Here is a 16,474-nt window from a genome sequence, read left to right as displayed (position 1 = left end):
ATCAAAGAGAAAATAAAACGCGCGATGCAATTCCGATGAGCGGAATTAAAATGCGATCGTGGTGGATCAGAGTTCATTCACGCGATGCATCTTTAATTGCTTCGTTCGATTGTCTAATTGACAAGGGGAAGATGGGCAGGAAGAAAGCTTCGCACGTATTGGAATGTAGGTTCGTGCATGCAATACGCATCTGATCGCAATGTTTTTCGATAATTGCATCCCTTTGCGCAACACGAGGCGAATGGAAAGTGGAAATGAATCGTGTTTTGGATTTAGAAACGCGGGACGAACGCGCCATTTTCTGAAAACACGCGACACAGATTTTATCGTATGCAGGTATGATTCACAGTTGCATACCTTCGTTACTGATCATTACATCCGTCGAAATAAAAACGGTTAAAAATGTTTTTTTCGAAGGGAATGTTGTGTACTTGGTAATAAAAATGTATAATGACGTAAATGTATTGACATTGTACATATATTTTCCACGCTTTCACCACGGTGAATTATTTCTCACCGATGTCTGATTATTATTAACGTATCATCTATTGTGCACGTAACGTGTACATTGCACACGCATCGTTGTATATTTTCGTTATACACACACACACACACACACACACACACACACATACACACGTCCTGGTCGTAATCTCTTTCCATCGAGCGAGAACGCACGAAAATCGACCGCCGTTTTCACATCGGATGTAGAAACAATTTCACTCGATCCACGACTCGCGCTCTAGTTGCTCGAAATGCAATTTCACCAGCCAGTTTTCGATTTATCTTCCAAAATAAAAGGAAAGAACCACTGGGAATACACTCGATTTTCCCAAAATTATTCGCACTGTATATTCCAAACAACTCTTCATCAAAATCGTTCCAGCCTACTCATTCCAATATCTCTTAAAAAAAAAAAGGAAACCGATCACAATACGAGACAACGTGCCACCCCCGTCATAAACGAAAGATTACAGAAGCAATGCCACCTTGCAATACACGCAGATAACCTGTCGAGATCAACAAATCACCGAAAACATCCTCCAAACATCGAGAGACCTCTCGTCAGGAAGCGATAAATCCACCGATATCTCTCTGTTTTTCAACGCGACGATGAATCCTCCGAGGAGAGGGCAAAAAAAAAAAATCGCGGCGACAGCGATTAACCATAATTTAATCGAAGGACGAATTGGAATCGTCGTAGAGAATATCGCGAGGAAAAGGGTTTTTAACCTGTTCAGCTTACGCTGGGCGCAGCGCAGCGCGGCAGAGAGAGCAGGGAGAGCCCGCGCCAAGCTCACTCGCATCGGGTGCGTTAGAGCGCGCGTTTTCGGACGTGGAAGGACTGACTGGGGTTACGCGCGTAGCGTACGCGGGTCCGGGACATGTATTGGCGGCCAGGGAAGCTCCACCTATCGCGTCCCAGAGTGGGAGGATACAGGGACGACCTCGAGCTTGCGCCCTCGAACGGATCTCCGCTCGAAGCACAACCCCTTCCTTGGCTTTTTCCCAACTTTCGAGCTTGCGGTGCACCCCCTCCCCTGCTAACCCCTACGAGCGCACCTACGAGCCAACGTAGTCACCATTACCGGCGCCAGTTCTGCGCCCAATCTCCCACCCCCTCCCACCACCCCTTGGATAAGAGCTCCAGCCTGACACGGGCTACGAGCTAGTGATGGGACCAATACCCTCGCGTCGACTTATCGATACATTCGAGAACACCCTGTCGATTGTTATCGCGGCCGATCTTGTAAGTGGGGGAATAAGGGATGGTGGGAAGGAATTCTCGTTGTGACGAGAAAGGGTTGGAACAGGATTGGAATCGAGTAAACTTTGGATGACACCACGTTGGATGCTTTCAGATTCGTATTTCGAGGGATGTGCTACGCGCGATCACCTACTGTAGTAGGCAGGTTGCGCTCTACTCCTACGTATCGGTCATCCGATTGACCCGAGTTGAACGGATTAACGTTTACGGTGTCGTCGTGTCAATTTCCATACTATAAATAAGCGAAGTAATAATATTGCAACTTGAATGGGGAACGCCACATCGAACATTGGACACCTACGATAGGTTAAAGTTCGTTCGAAGGTCCTCCTACGTGAAGGGTACGCCTTCTACGAGGAGGATATACTACGTGAATGACTTGGTCGAATTACCTCCTCCCCGAAACATCATGCTGCACTGTACGAAACGTGGTCGATTTTGGAAAGTTGGACGCCATCGCTGGGTAGAAATTTGGGCCGGGAGGAACGAACCGCAGGCACGTCGAGGTATCAGGAAGAGAGGGAGAGGGGGAGGGGACGTGGCGCAATCTGCAGTTACAGATCGTTTCTTCTTGTAACGAACCGCGGTTAGAAGGTTCGTCTTGTTCCACTTGTCCGTTAGAATCGACCACCCTCCTCGACCGTCCGTTGTCTCGTCCCTCGATACGCGTCCCACCCAACCCCCGACAACCCCCCACTGGTGTTTTTGCGCTCTTAGCCGGCGCTCGCAGCCTTTAATGAATGTAATACGATTTCGTTGTCGCGGCAAAGAATTCGAAATCAGCTCAATGGTTTTATCTGTTTCCGCGTGGAAGGATGAAGGTGGTGGTGGGGGGGGGGGGAAGAGAGGAGAGAGGAGAAAGTTGAGACGAAGGGAGGAATAATTGAGATTACTCCAAGAGAGTATAGTGAAAGAAATATAATAGGAGGATTAAAATACAAGATGCGTAATAGGCATAATAAAAAAAAAAAGATGGGAGGGGAAGAAGGGTAGGGGAGACGATTAAAAAAAAAAAGAGAATAGGATAAAGAGGAAAAAACGGGAGGAAAATAATCAACGTGAAGTTGAAGTAGCAAACGCTCCTTTATGAGATGGGCGTGTCTATATAACAATCAGAAAACGATGATACAAGCGAGCTCAACTATAGTTGATCGTTACGCGTGCATAGAAATATTCATGCACGATGAGCACGAGCGTTTAATCGTGATTCAAACATATCTCTATATCTGAAATTTTCGTTTTCGATAAAATTCTTGTCCCTCTGTCGAATCCGGTGCTGTGTGAAAAGCACAAGAAACAGAGAAAAAGGAAAGAAATCCGCTTCGATAGTAGTCAAAGACCGTTTGCCTTAAAATCCTGAAGGTATCGAGAAAGGATTCGATCGAATCGAGTTATCCGAAAACGAAACTGTTTAAATCAAGCGATTTGGTTACGCTCGGTTTAACTCTTAATTAGAGTCATTTAGGGGTAATAAGTAGATCGATAGCTTCGTCATTCCATTGTTGTCGTTCCAATGTTCTTCGACGATACATTTTGCATGGCTACACGGTACATTGAAGCCGGCTTTCCCCGGTCGTTCACGCGAGGTTTAAGTGTGTCCGGGACGCGTAGCTCTCGTGGTCGATGAAATCGTTGCTTTTAACGCGGCTTCACCATCGTTTCCGCGCAACTTTTTTCTCTCTTTCTTTTTTTTTTCTTTTTTTTTTTTTTTTTTTACACTCGAGGAATCAGTTACGATCCCTATTCACGACCGTTTCCGTGTAACTATTTTTTTTTCTTTTTCTGTAATATATTCTGAGAAATCAGTTACAATACTTATTCACTGATTATTCAATGTGAGTATAAGAACACGGTGAATGGAATTTAATTTATTTCGTGGATAATCGATCACGATAATTGGAATAGATCGAAGAGCAAATCGAACATTAATTTTATTTCTTTATTTTTTTTTTTTGTTGTATGAAAATGTAGAAAAAATAACATAACATATTTTGGAATTTTGATTAAGACGAATAAAAGATTATTGGGAAATTGCATCAAATTGTAGAGAAATTAATAAATTATTATATTTCAAATTTTAAATAATATTAAAAAATAATGCAAAGTTAAAATTATTTTTTTTACAAAATTAAAAAGAATATATATTTATAAAAATTATTCTGTTTTGAGATCTAATCAAATACAAAAATCCAATATATAATTGTAATATTAGATAAATATTTTCCAATCTCCATTATTATGATATAATCAACCATGTTTGTTTTTCAAAATTTTCATTATATATCTATGACTAATCATTTTATTTGTAAATTGATTAATCAATGACTTTTCATCATTTAGTAATCCGAATAACTTAATTCTTGAAATAGTTTCAATTATTAATTCTTCGATATTTTAACAATATGACATTGAAATCCAATCACATTGAAATCAATAATACAATTAAAACGCAAACAATTACATTAAATGATTTACTTTAAAGTTTTGATTAATATATTAACTAATATTGATTTTAAGAATTGAAAAATTTTAGGCATTTTATTTTTCTGCAGAAATAATAATTTTTACACAAATTTCATTCTTAAAATAGATCATTCTCTCTTACTATTTACAATGTTGCAAATTCATTTCCCTTTCACTTGATTTTACAACGAATTTGAATTTGAAATTGCGCGTTTATAATATCGATCGAATGTTTCCATTGATTTTGGAAAATGTTTTTCGAAATAATAATCGATCATTATGTAATCGACAGGATTAGAAACGAGCACATTTCCCTATTTTGGAAAAAAAGCACGGCGAAACAATAACACGATCGAGCATTCATTCCGTCGGATAGAAACGAATATTGAGTGGCCGTTTCAGGGGGAATGATGACGTTGACAGGTTCGTTAAAATCGAGCACGTCCTGTCTGCTTTCAATCAACCGGGCCCGATTTAATTAAATATCGTTATTGAGCAATGACAGGTAATAAGCGCGTAACATAATTTCTAGAAGGACTCGACGATGCGTATTTTCATGGCGAGCGTCAAATATCCTCCGAGTGGATCCATTCTGATTGACAAGGAATCGAACGATTTAATTTTAATTTTCTCTATGCACATACATACATATATATATATATATATATATAAAAGGAGATCCTCGCCGTTTCTCATTTCAGTCGTTTGGATTAACTCAATCGGGGTTCTCGATTAAACGTTACCTCGACGTACGTGTCGAGGCGCGTCAAAAGAATTTTTAAATAAAATTGAAACAGAGTGAACGCCGCGCCACGAAGCGTGGAACGGAGAAGTGGAAGGGAGAGCCGCACGGAGGGGAAATGCTGGAAGGAAATAATCGAAATATGTACACGGTTTCCTATCGAAATGGGGAGGGAAAGATGTAAGAAATTTGTCAGCGGGACGGGAATGTTAAGATCGACGATAAAATTTCGTCCCTCCAGAGTTTCATTTCTCGCATTATTTCCAATTCGACTCACAGAAAATGGCGCTGCACGATTTGCTTCTTAGCGGGACCGAGCTCGGTTCGATTGTAGATCTTAGTCAGCTCTGTGCACCGAACCAATTGGCAAGGTGGAAATATGACTGTATTTCGATGAGAAATGAACCGATTCCTCTTTATGCGCCTCGTATACAGGGTGTTTCGAAAATAGATGATACACTCGGATGGATTCGTCACGAGAAGAGATGATGTAACATACAACTTTTTTTTTTTTTTTTTGGAAAGAAAAATTCATTACTTTTATAATCCATGAAAAAAGTATAGAATTTTGAAATGAAATTAATGCTTATTTTAAATTATTTTATCTTATAAATTTAATCCTTTCAACAAGATATTGTATTTCTTGTATAAACGACTGCATAATTTTTATTTTTTGATGATTATTATAACGTAAAATGAAATTAACAAATGTGTAAATTTTTTTATGTAACAGTTAAGATAATGTTTCAATACTGTTTTATAATGAGTTGTTTTTATATTAATAGATCATTACGACAAAAACATTTTTTATTTCAATTATATTTTATGAACAAAAGAAGAAAATACATTTGTACTGAATGAAACAATACAAATATTGTATGTTGTTTCAATTGTGTGTAAGTGATATGGCATGAAATTAGTCTTATATAGAGCAACATTCATTGGTTATAAATAGAGTAATATATTTATTACTCTATTTATCAATTGTACATATTATACCATAAATAATCTAATAAATATTATAAACAATAAAAATATTTATATTTCATAGAATTTGCAATAAAATTAAATTTGAAAATAATTTTCCAAAATATATGAGATATAAATATCAATCATGTTGAAAAGATTAAGAAATTTCGTTAGGAATAAAAGAGAAAAATCACGATATAAGTCTATTAATTATTATACGTATTTATAAATCAAAATTCAAATTCAAATTCGTTCCAATCTTCAAAGAGTTAAAAGATATAATCATAAACTTATCTTTACAGCAAATTCTGTTTCATAATTAAATTTATACGAATTTAAAAATTAAATTTTACAAATCGTTACACGCTATTGCCAGATTAATTCCGTTGTTACATCGAGACAGGAGAGGAGAACACTTTCAAAGTCGATTTTCTCGAAAAATGGTGGCTCGCGCGTGAAATTTTTATACCAAGCTCGTGCTTTATTTTTTTCATGCAAAATCGCCTGGTTGTACAATCTATTACCGCCACATCCACGTTTCAACAGCTTGTCCATCCGATTTATGCTACAGTGCTTTCAAAGCGCTTTTTCCCCTCTCGAGGATCTGCCTACGCGAATTCGCAGTTTTAGAGTGAAAGACCTCGACGATGTCCGAGTTTCCTCCAGCTTCGTGCGACCGAGCTGTCCTTTTTGAGCTTTTGCACTTTGACTATTTGAATTCAGAGCGTTGCGAAAGGGATGGTTTCCAGAATGCTATCGAGTATCAGGGATTTCGGTGGAACAAGTCGAAATTGCGACTGCTTTTTGTCCCTTTCGACGCGTTCAACTACGACCTCATATTAATGAAAGCCTCGGAGTTAGAGAATATCAATGGTTCAAAGAAAAGATGCTTAATGAAAGTCGTTAATGAATTTTCTAATTTAATTCTATACAATCGAATAATTCCAAATTGAAAGAAAATTTGTATCCCTTTACCAATTAACGTAGATGTACAAGTTTTTAATTTTTTCTAATTTTTAAATTCGCAATTTCTTTTCCATAATTTTTTCCTAATCGAATCACAATCTTTCCAGAATAAATTCCCTCGTTGTTCAAAGTTTCGGAAGAAAATCGAGTCATCTTCTCGTCAGTGACTGTATCAGTTTCGCATAGAAAGAAAGTAATAACGCGACTACTTCCCTATCTTTCGTCCTTTTTTCTCGTTTTAAATGCGTACATGTGTGTGTGTGTATATGTGTGTCTTGCTTCGCTTCGAATAGAAAGGTAAGCTCGTTCGTGCGATATAAGAAAGGACGATGCTGAATTTTAAATTAACTTCGTCCCTGTCGCGTGATTCCTTTCAAGGATACGCGAGCACACCGAGTTCAGGCAAAGCTGGAATGTTTTCCTGGTTAAGGCAAACAAGTCTATCCTTTGGAAATTGCACAACATAGTTATATAGCGGTTTCTAATCGTTTTAGGACAGTGTTGCGCTCAAAATTAACAATCTTTAAATGTATAAAATAATTTTTGAATAAAAAATTTAAAAATAATATGTTTTAAATAAAATTGTTCGTGATATCAGATTGAAATTTAATTATTTTTTGATCAAAATAAAATAAACAATTTCAAACAATTTAATCACTAAATGATTATTTATGGTAAATTCTTCTTATAAAAATTTAAAAAATATTTTAATTTTCTCTGAACTTAGGATTAATGTAGATTAAACGATTTTAGTAATTAGATATATGATAAGATAATTTGTGCTTTTAATCGCTCCTATTATATTGATTGAAATATGGATATAAATACAGCTATTTAAAAAAAAAATGTTTCCTATTTACATTTATTTCCTATTTTTAAAATAAATGTTATGAATGAATTTAGAATAGAATTTAGTGTGATAAATCATTTACCAAATTTGGAATTATAAGATTGTATCATTTAATAATAAATAATAAAATTATTAACATTATATAAGTTAAAATATTTATCCACGTATTAGAGGACGTAACAATTTTAGAATATTACAAAATCATATATTTACAAAATCATTTTTCAAATGATTCAGAACTATATATAAATATACAAGTTATATTATTAAAATTAGGAATAATTTTATTTTATATGAAATATTGTTAACCATAACAGATTATATATAAAAAAATTTTTTTGTTAGAGAAAATTGAAATTAATCCTTAAAGTTTCAGTATTACTTTTCTTTTTTTAAATATAATTTAAAATAATACGAAATAAAATTTTTTGATGTTTAGAATGTTCTATAATTAATTGGATACAAAACATGAAAAAAAACTATGATAAAAATTTGAGGATTGCTTTCACTTAAAGAGATTTTCCGTCAAAAAATAAAATGTTGTTCTAATCTATTATATTCTACGTACAGAAGTTTTCACTTAAAATCAAATTTTTCAAGAATAAACGAATTCTTTAAAACGTGGATCATTTATAATAAAACATTTTTAACATTTCAATATGGCGGACAACAATTGCAAAGGACTCTAGTAAGATTTCTTGAATTAAGTTAAAAAAATAAATACATGATTTTAAATTTATAATTTTATACAATATTTTCCCTATATTATGAAACACATCCACATCTATCCGACATTATTCCCACCAGATACAATTGTATGAAACTTGACGAATCGTATTCGAGCTACGCAAGAAAGTTCGTGAAAAGAAATAGAGTCATTGTCTCGAATAGTCGTGGCCGCGATAACGGAACGATAGGGGATGAAAATCGAACGACACGCGGAACGTCTCGAATATCCACACCGCGGGCTTTCCACCCCACTACTACCCTACCGCCTGTATCATCACGGCTGTATCATTTCGAATTCCGGTTTCGGTGTATAGGCATAAATAAACGCCCATGGAAAATAAAATTCTATCTCTTCGATTCACGCTTCATCCTTCACTCTCTCTATCCCTCGAACTCACATTTTTTTCTTCTTTTTCTTTCGATCGAGGATCCGTAGAACCGGCCCTGTTTCGCGAACGACGATACACGTCCTTGGGATAAGTCGAGCGATATTCCGATAAAACAGATTCAGAAAGGACTCGGAAAAAGAAAAAAAAAAAAATAAAAAAATAAAAAAGAGAAATAATGGGGCCACGTGGAAGGTGTCAGTGGGAGAGAGGAGTTGAATGGAGGAGGACAGGGAGCAGGTGTAGGAGGGACACAATTAAAAAAAGCTCGAGCCACGCTTTTGTCCGTAGGCAGCCGGCACACGAGCTCTCGCGTTTCCCGCACACACGTCGCTTCCTTGAAAAGCCCTCTCTCTCTCTCTCTCTCTCTCACTGTCACACGACCACCCTCGCCATCCCTCCCTCGGTCTACCATCCCTTTTCGAACCCTTTGTCTTATTTCGTTCTGCCTTCGTTTTTTTTCGCGCTCTCTTCAATCTCGATGACGATAAATATATATATATATACATATACGTACCTCGAGAATCGCCGCGCGATTTTCAAAAAGGATGATTCGAAAATGATATTTCGCTTCTTCTTTTTTCGCCCCCGTCATTGAAAGAAACGAGGCGAAATATTTATGTTATGTATACAGAGATGCTATTTTCTCGAAGAGTGGAAGGGTGAAAATTTGGGGCGAGGGTGAAGGTTCGTTATACTGATTTATATTATCCGAATAGATAAATAACGGAACACTTGGGATGAAGTTCTCTGAAAAAGTTCTTTGTGCATAAAAGGAGTCGAAACTCAATTCCCGCATTCCTCTCCTCGAGTTCTCCCGCTGAACAACACGCGCGCTCAGAGGGCGTGCATTACGTTTAGAAGTTTAATATCTTCCGTTCGCAAACAACCGTTTGAAGTTGCGCGCGTTGCACGTGACCAATATATTTGTGTAACAGACTGGTGTAGACAATGTAGCTGATCAAATATTTTATCTCGTCGAAAACGAAAGTGGACGACCCTCTTGAATCTTTCGTAATTCCCATCGATCGTGTAAATTAAGCTCGAAATAAAAAAAAAAAAATAATTATTTTTCGATACTCGTTTCCATTTTTTATATACAATATATAATACCATTTTCACTTAAAATTGAAACGATCCTTCGATGCCAGAACATTTGAGGTCATTTTTTTTTTTTTTTTTTTTTTTAATCATTAGAATATTTTTGAACGATTTTTCGTTCGACGATCGAAAATGCTCCCTGACAATTTCATTTACTCGTTAATTGCGAGTTTTCAATAAGAGTACCGGCGAATATAATTCGTACATAACATAAGTAGACCCCCGTGAACAAGATATGGGAGCACGAATTGGTGGAGGGGTGTCAGGCATTAAAAAGATAATTAAGAGGTGGAAGACAATGGACGTTCCAATCAAAATTCAAGGCAGACAGCATTGTGCCACCGGCCTTGTACTCCGTTCCCTTTTCTTTTCTCTCATTTTATCATAAATGAACGTATTCTTCTCGCCATTAAGGTGTCCGGACAATTTTGCAAGTCCTGCTCGTCCACGAACGAACCAGTTATTTTAAAAATGAAAAATAAATATATATATATATAAAATACGATAAAGATTCGATATTCTTTCGTCCAAGAAGAAGATTCGATGCCATATCGTTAATTATCCTTCACCACGGGTTAGTCTTATCATTAGAAAATAATTAGAAACGACACGGTCGGATAATTACTCGGGTCGCGGGGTGAGAACTAAAGCTAACAAGCTATTGGGAGAGGTAGAAGGATTTAAATGTGCTGCGGAAATCGAAACCTCGTAACATCCTGTCGTAATGAGAGAACAATGTCTCGGAAAACAAAGAGGAGTAACAATTGCCACGGTGTCTCTGTCTCCGCGCCAGAGAATCACACCAACCGTCCGGGTAGAAAATGAAGTAGAGGCTGTGTCGTGGCTGTGATGATTGAATTTTCGTTCCATCGAATTTTGCCATTGTGCTTCGCCTCGAGGATAATTAAAAGATCGAAGAATCGCGGCAATAAAATATACACCCCCTAAAATATATCTCTCTAATTGTCATTCGTCAAATAAACGAGATAGTAAGCGCCGTATAATCAGATTGTAGCTCCAGGCTGAACGCACCCCTGTCCGACTATACTATATATATATATTCCTCCCCACAGGGAAGGAAGCATAAAGTTGATCACTGATAAAGTATCTTCATCCATTTCCTTTGATCTTAAAAATTGATGTTTTCCAACACGCGTCTAACTGTATCTAAAATTTTAACCGACTAAGAGTATCGAAATTAATTTTTTTTTTAGAAAAAGATAATAATATACAATACAAAAATATACATATATATATATATATATATCTAAAGACATAGAAACAGAGCAGAAGAAATCTTGAAGGATCGTTCAGTATCGAGATTCAAAGTGAAAAGATCGTGGTGTGGCTAATTAATTATCCGAAAGGCAAGGTGATTCGCGGTGCTCGGTCGCCCATTAATGCAGGCATGCAGTTCGAAGGGTCGTAACTGCTCGCCTAGTTACATAAGTAGGTGCAAGGCAGGAGGCAGGAGGCTGGAGGCGAGATCGTAGGTTTATTGATTCGGTTTTCTCTCGCGGTAGAGTTTTTTCCCTCTCCCACCCCTAGATCCACCCAGTCCTTATCCTACCCGGTTGCTTTCTGTTGCACTCCCACCCGAGCACCACGACGTTGGAAGTAGGACGCAACCTTCAGGGGCTCTTTCCTTTCTCGCACGACCCTGGCTGACCCAAAACGCTATCAAATTAGTTCCGGTATATCGCCAATGGTCCCTGATATACTCTTTCGGTACCCTTCAAACATCGAACACCGACTACTAACGAGAACTGACGATCGACGATTTCGTCGAAAGAGCAACTTTGCCTCCTTGCCCTCTCTTATACAGTGTGGGTACTAAAAAAAACCTTGGTCGAATTTTCTTTTTTTTTCCTTCCTCTTTTTTCTCTCTCTCTCTTCTTCTTTGACCGTGGTCGAAGATCTCGATGACTGATATCAAATAAATATAATATATATATATATATATATATATAATACGGGCGGCCGGGAGAACTTTAATAAGCGATCGTGGATATTTTTATCGTTCGACGATATTCACATAGCAAATTTAATAGCCCTATTATCCTGACGATACAATGGCATTATACATCTCGAGCTTTCCTCGCATAACAATCCAACATTATAAGGAAGATTTCTCTTTCGGAACATTGTCGTAATACGACGCCTTACTTCCATTCAACGTGCAGCCTATTCTGTCTTGCGAGCGAGTTATTAGACCCGGTCGTTCCATTTCGAGAACAGTTTGATTAACGATTTTCGTCGCGGCTCCGATATAACGACCACCGATCCTGAAACACGATCCCCTCGTAATTTTCATCGTAAATATCCACCTTCGGTCGGTCTTCCTTTCTTTTCTTTTCTTTTCTTTTTTTTTTTTTTTTCTCCTCCTTCCACTGCCCGGAAATAAATATATTCGAGACACATTCGTGTTTATTCTTCTTACGTCCACTTCTTCTTAGGTGGCATCCTATGAATAATAATGCGCCAAGTTAAATTCCTATTTGAAGTAGTAGTATTCGATTCTACGTTTGGAACGATGGGAACCGGAAACGACGTTTACGCGACCGATGGTGAAAAAACCGGGCCAGAAGAGATAAAGATCTCCGCCACGTCACGACGAGAACGAACGTAACATAATATTCCCAATCCGCCGTGGAAGCTTTAGAAACGAGATAAAGAAGAGCTCGCAGATACAATTAATCCTCGAAAGTCTGCCCCTACACGTATACACCACTACCATATTCTTCGTTATTCTTTTCGTGAATGAGAAATGAAAAAGAAGATAACCCGGATCGAAAATGAATTTAAAGGGTTAATTCGTTTAAAATGGGATTGTACGATGGAATGAAATTTATAATATATAAGGATAAAATTGTTTTTTATTATCTATGATTTTTAATAACGAACAAAAGTTGCTTTCTATCAAATTGTATTTAAGATATGAATTTGATTGATGAATTTTTTTTTTAAGATTTCGAAGAAATACTTTTTTCGATTTTAAAGATTTTTATCCAATAATCTATGATAGTAATAAAATAATTTTTGTCCTCGACAAAATAATTTTACGAACGAAAAAGTTTGGACTTAATTTAGATTAAAGAAAATCATTATCATCTTGAAAGAATTTTTAATTTACTCGTTTACATTGCTTTATATATCATCGTTTTATATATCAATTTAAAATATTAATGAATATAAAATATAAGACCAAAGAAAAAGATATGAAATAAATGATATAAATGATAAAAATTAAATCTAAAAGTCTTGTGGTATTTTAAAAATTAATTTCAGGAAAATTCTCCTTTTAAAAGATCTAGAAAATTGAGGAATTTTTTCCACTATCAGAAAATAATCAATTTTAATTTTTCTTACTCTACTATATGGCTCTCTTTATTAACGATGCATGGACAATTCACGATAGCTTTAAAGGGATGCTATCGTGAAATTGCTACTGGAATAATTTTTACTGCAACAAATGAGCAAACTTTCCACAATAGTACAAGTAAATAATATTATCCTTCCACTAAGTAGTTGGCAATGAAATTCAGAGAAAAGTTGCAAAATATTTGAAATCCAGCGCAGGGTCTACGGTTTCCTGTTCAATTGTAAGAATCTTATCATTTAGTGACTTTAAGAAGCTTTTGCCATCCAATAATGAAACGAATCTGCCCTACAGGGAATACAGAAACATAAGTAAAGATATTTTAATTGATTTAACATTCCCATTTAATTGTGCAATATATTTAAAATAATATAAAATAATATATATAATATAAAATAATATAATTTATTCAAAATATTACTTCTATGTCTATGAAATTTAAAAATCTAAGTATTTTCTCTTACAATTTCTCTTGAAAATATATTATACTTATAACACAAGTTAATTCTTTATATGTGAGTTCAAATAACAAATTGTATTATCAAAATACTATATTATATAAAACTTTATAAGTATATAAAATATAATAAGTTATATTGTAGTGTATATTGTAAGTTTACATTAATGTTTCTTTCATTTTTTTTTTAAATATAATTTTCTAATTAGAGTAAAATTTTAATATAAGATATGATTTCAATTAAAATAGTGATGAAAATTTGAGAGTTGATTTAATTTGATTTAAATAAATTTCCCATCGAAAAAAAACATTGTTGCATATTTATTATTCTATGTACACACAAATTCAAATTAGAATTTTCGTATTAAATGAGTTTTCTCATAAATAAACATTTTTGACTAATTTTATCTTTAAAAATTCAATTTAGGATTATCGAATTGGTCGAAACGTGATAGTCAGAAAACAGAAAGGCATAAAATCACGTTTTGATATTATATAATGGTTTTGATATCCTAGTCGTTTAAGTAAATCATGATTGATGTCTTGCTCTTCGAGCGAGTCAGAAGAGCCAGATTTGAAAAGAAAGCTAGTGCAATTCTTCTACGGTAGAATCTAGTGACTCAAGGTTTCCTAAAGTGTTTCTTTAACGTTTGGATATCGTGGCCAAAAGCGAGAAACGAGGATAAATCTCTTGTAATCCACGCAATTTGATGATATATTCACCTCCTCGAATTGATAAGCTATGCTATATTCTCCGACACAAATGGAAAATATTCGATCAAATTTATATGCGTGAGAAATGTTTGAATGGAAATTGAATAGTTTCAAAAGATGAATATTCTGATGTTTTTTTATGGAAATTTTTTTTAGGACTTATAAAGATCAATCTTGTTTTTCAAAATGAAATTATATAATTTGCGTGCGATTTATTTCTCATATAATAAATTTTACTACAATTTTACTTTTTAATAAAATTCAAATTAAAATATTTCTTAAAACAATAATTTTTTAGCGTAGATTAATTCTTTTTATTAAAAAATGCCTATTAAAATGATCAATTGTATTAAACAACGCATACATATAATTCTATTTGAAAAAATAAAATTGACTTTTATAAATCCCTAATTGTCATTTAAATATATAAAAGAAATTAAAAATATTAGAACGTGTATCTTTTGAAATTATTCAATTTTTATCTAAATATTTCTCACAAATATAATAATGAAAAAAATAAAAATAATATAATAATAATTTTATCATTAGATATTTCAATGACAAAAAAATTCTATTCGATAAAAGCTTCATCTGTACGTATCCAATATTTCTGACATTTTTTGACGTATTGCGATGTAATCAACGTCGAGCATTCTTCTCACGAAAAAGGAGGAAAGAAAAAAACGATAGGTCTAGCAAAGATAATGTTAATTTCCACCTACGTTACAGAAAGGTCAAACGAGAAAGGAGTTCAAACGCTTTGACGTAGTCATCGATCAAAGTCGATTAACCCATCCCGATTTTCCACAAATTCGTCACATGTTTCATAAAATCATTTTTGAATTCAAGATTGATTTTATAGATAGAAAAATTAAAGAGAAAAAATTTAATCGATCGTGTTATAAGAAATAAATTTCCAAAGAGCTTTGTATAAAAATGAAAAATGAGAGAAACGAAAGTTGAAGAGAAACGAAACAGGAAAAAAAATCAATAAATATGACAGTATATACGTGAGAATAGTTCCTAACACAATGGCCTCTTTAAACTCTCCTTTGCAGTCTGCGAAAGACGCGCGACCCTTAAATTGCATTTGAATAAAGCAATTTGTGCACGCAGCGTAATCCAATTCGGCCTTCTTGCTAGTTTTCGCTACGCGAAAGCACCGATAAATCAACCAGTTGCGCCGCGCATCGGGCCAAGCACACCCCTGCGATATAACCATATGGTTTAATTTCATTCGTTTCGCTCTGTAATTCCCACCCCTGGAAAAAAAAAGAAATGTCCAAACCGCAAGAACTGTTTGGTACATTTAATAGAAGTAATCATTCTACTTTCAATCGCGATATACGATTCTTTTCATTCATTTTCTTATTCTTTTTCCTCTTTTCTTCTTTATTTTTTATAAGCGAAACAAAAAAAATATCATTGATTTAAAAATACATTTTACGTGTCTACAATATATCGTGTTGAAATATGAACGCGAAAATATCCAGAATGTAGCATTGTAAACCAGCGCGACAAATAGCGCAATAGTATGATATATTCTAGGGCAGCACATTCGAAATCGCGAAAAATCAATAAACGATTAACTCTTACGGGTATGCAGTGTTATCCGAATTTTCCAGATTCGCTGATTAATATTGCACTTCTCTAAAATCTTCGTTAGAATTACGCTCATCTCTAAACAAATATTTAGACAGAAACAATTTGAGCTTGGTCTAATTTCGAGATGTTAAGTTAAACCATCTAGAAGAAAACGACGAGAAGAATCAATAAACCAAATCTCTCGAATTAACGAGATCCAAAATTATCTAATATCATCTGCTTCCTGTTAATTGTGAAACTCGGTTTCCCTTATGTCTTCGTGTATCAAACGAGCCACCGTGGTTTGCATATTATCAGTAGTAGGCTATCGAATTAGAGAACAAGGGAGGAACGGCGCAATTAATC

At 35.1% G+C, this 16,474-nt stretch overlaps 1 protein-coding gene across 4 annotated transcripts in view; it reads right to left on the bottom strand.

The window, feature by feature from the left end:
- LOC122720821 (protein Skeletor, isoforms B/C) overlaps positions 1 to 16,474 on the bottom strand; it is a 61,799-nt gene that overhangs the window by 43,456 nt on the left and 1,869 nt on the right. For 2 of the 4 annotated variants that reach the window (XM_043947831.1, XM_043947835.1), the window contains exon 1: positions 1,234 to 1,332. The exons of the other annotated variants lie outside the window; for them this stretch is intronic. The gene's annotated coding sequence lies outside the window, so the exon portion shown is untranslated. Of the gene's footprint in view, positions 1 to 1,233; positions 1,333 to 16,474 lie in introns of those variants that run through there. 4 annotated transcript variants of the gene reach the window in all.

The sequence above is a fragment of the Apis laboriosa genome, unplaced genomic scaffold, assembly GCF_014066325.1.
Source record: "Apis laboriosa isolate Shangri-la unplaced genomic scaffold, ASM1406632v1 scaffold1321_cov151, whole genome shotgun sequence".
Taxonomy (NCBI): domain Eukaryota; kingdom Metazoa; phylum Arthropoda; class Insecta; order Hymenoptera; family Apidae; genus Apis; species Apis laboriosa.
The sequence above is the reverse complement of the archived record's forward strand: the minus strand, read 5'-3'. Positions and strand labels throughout refer to the sequence as shown.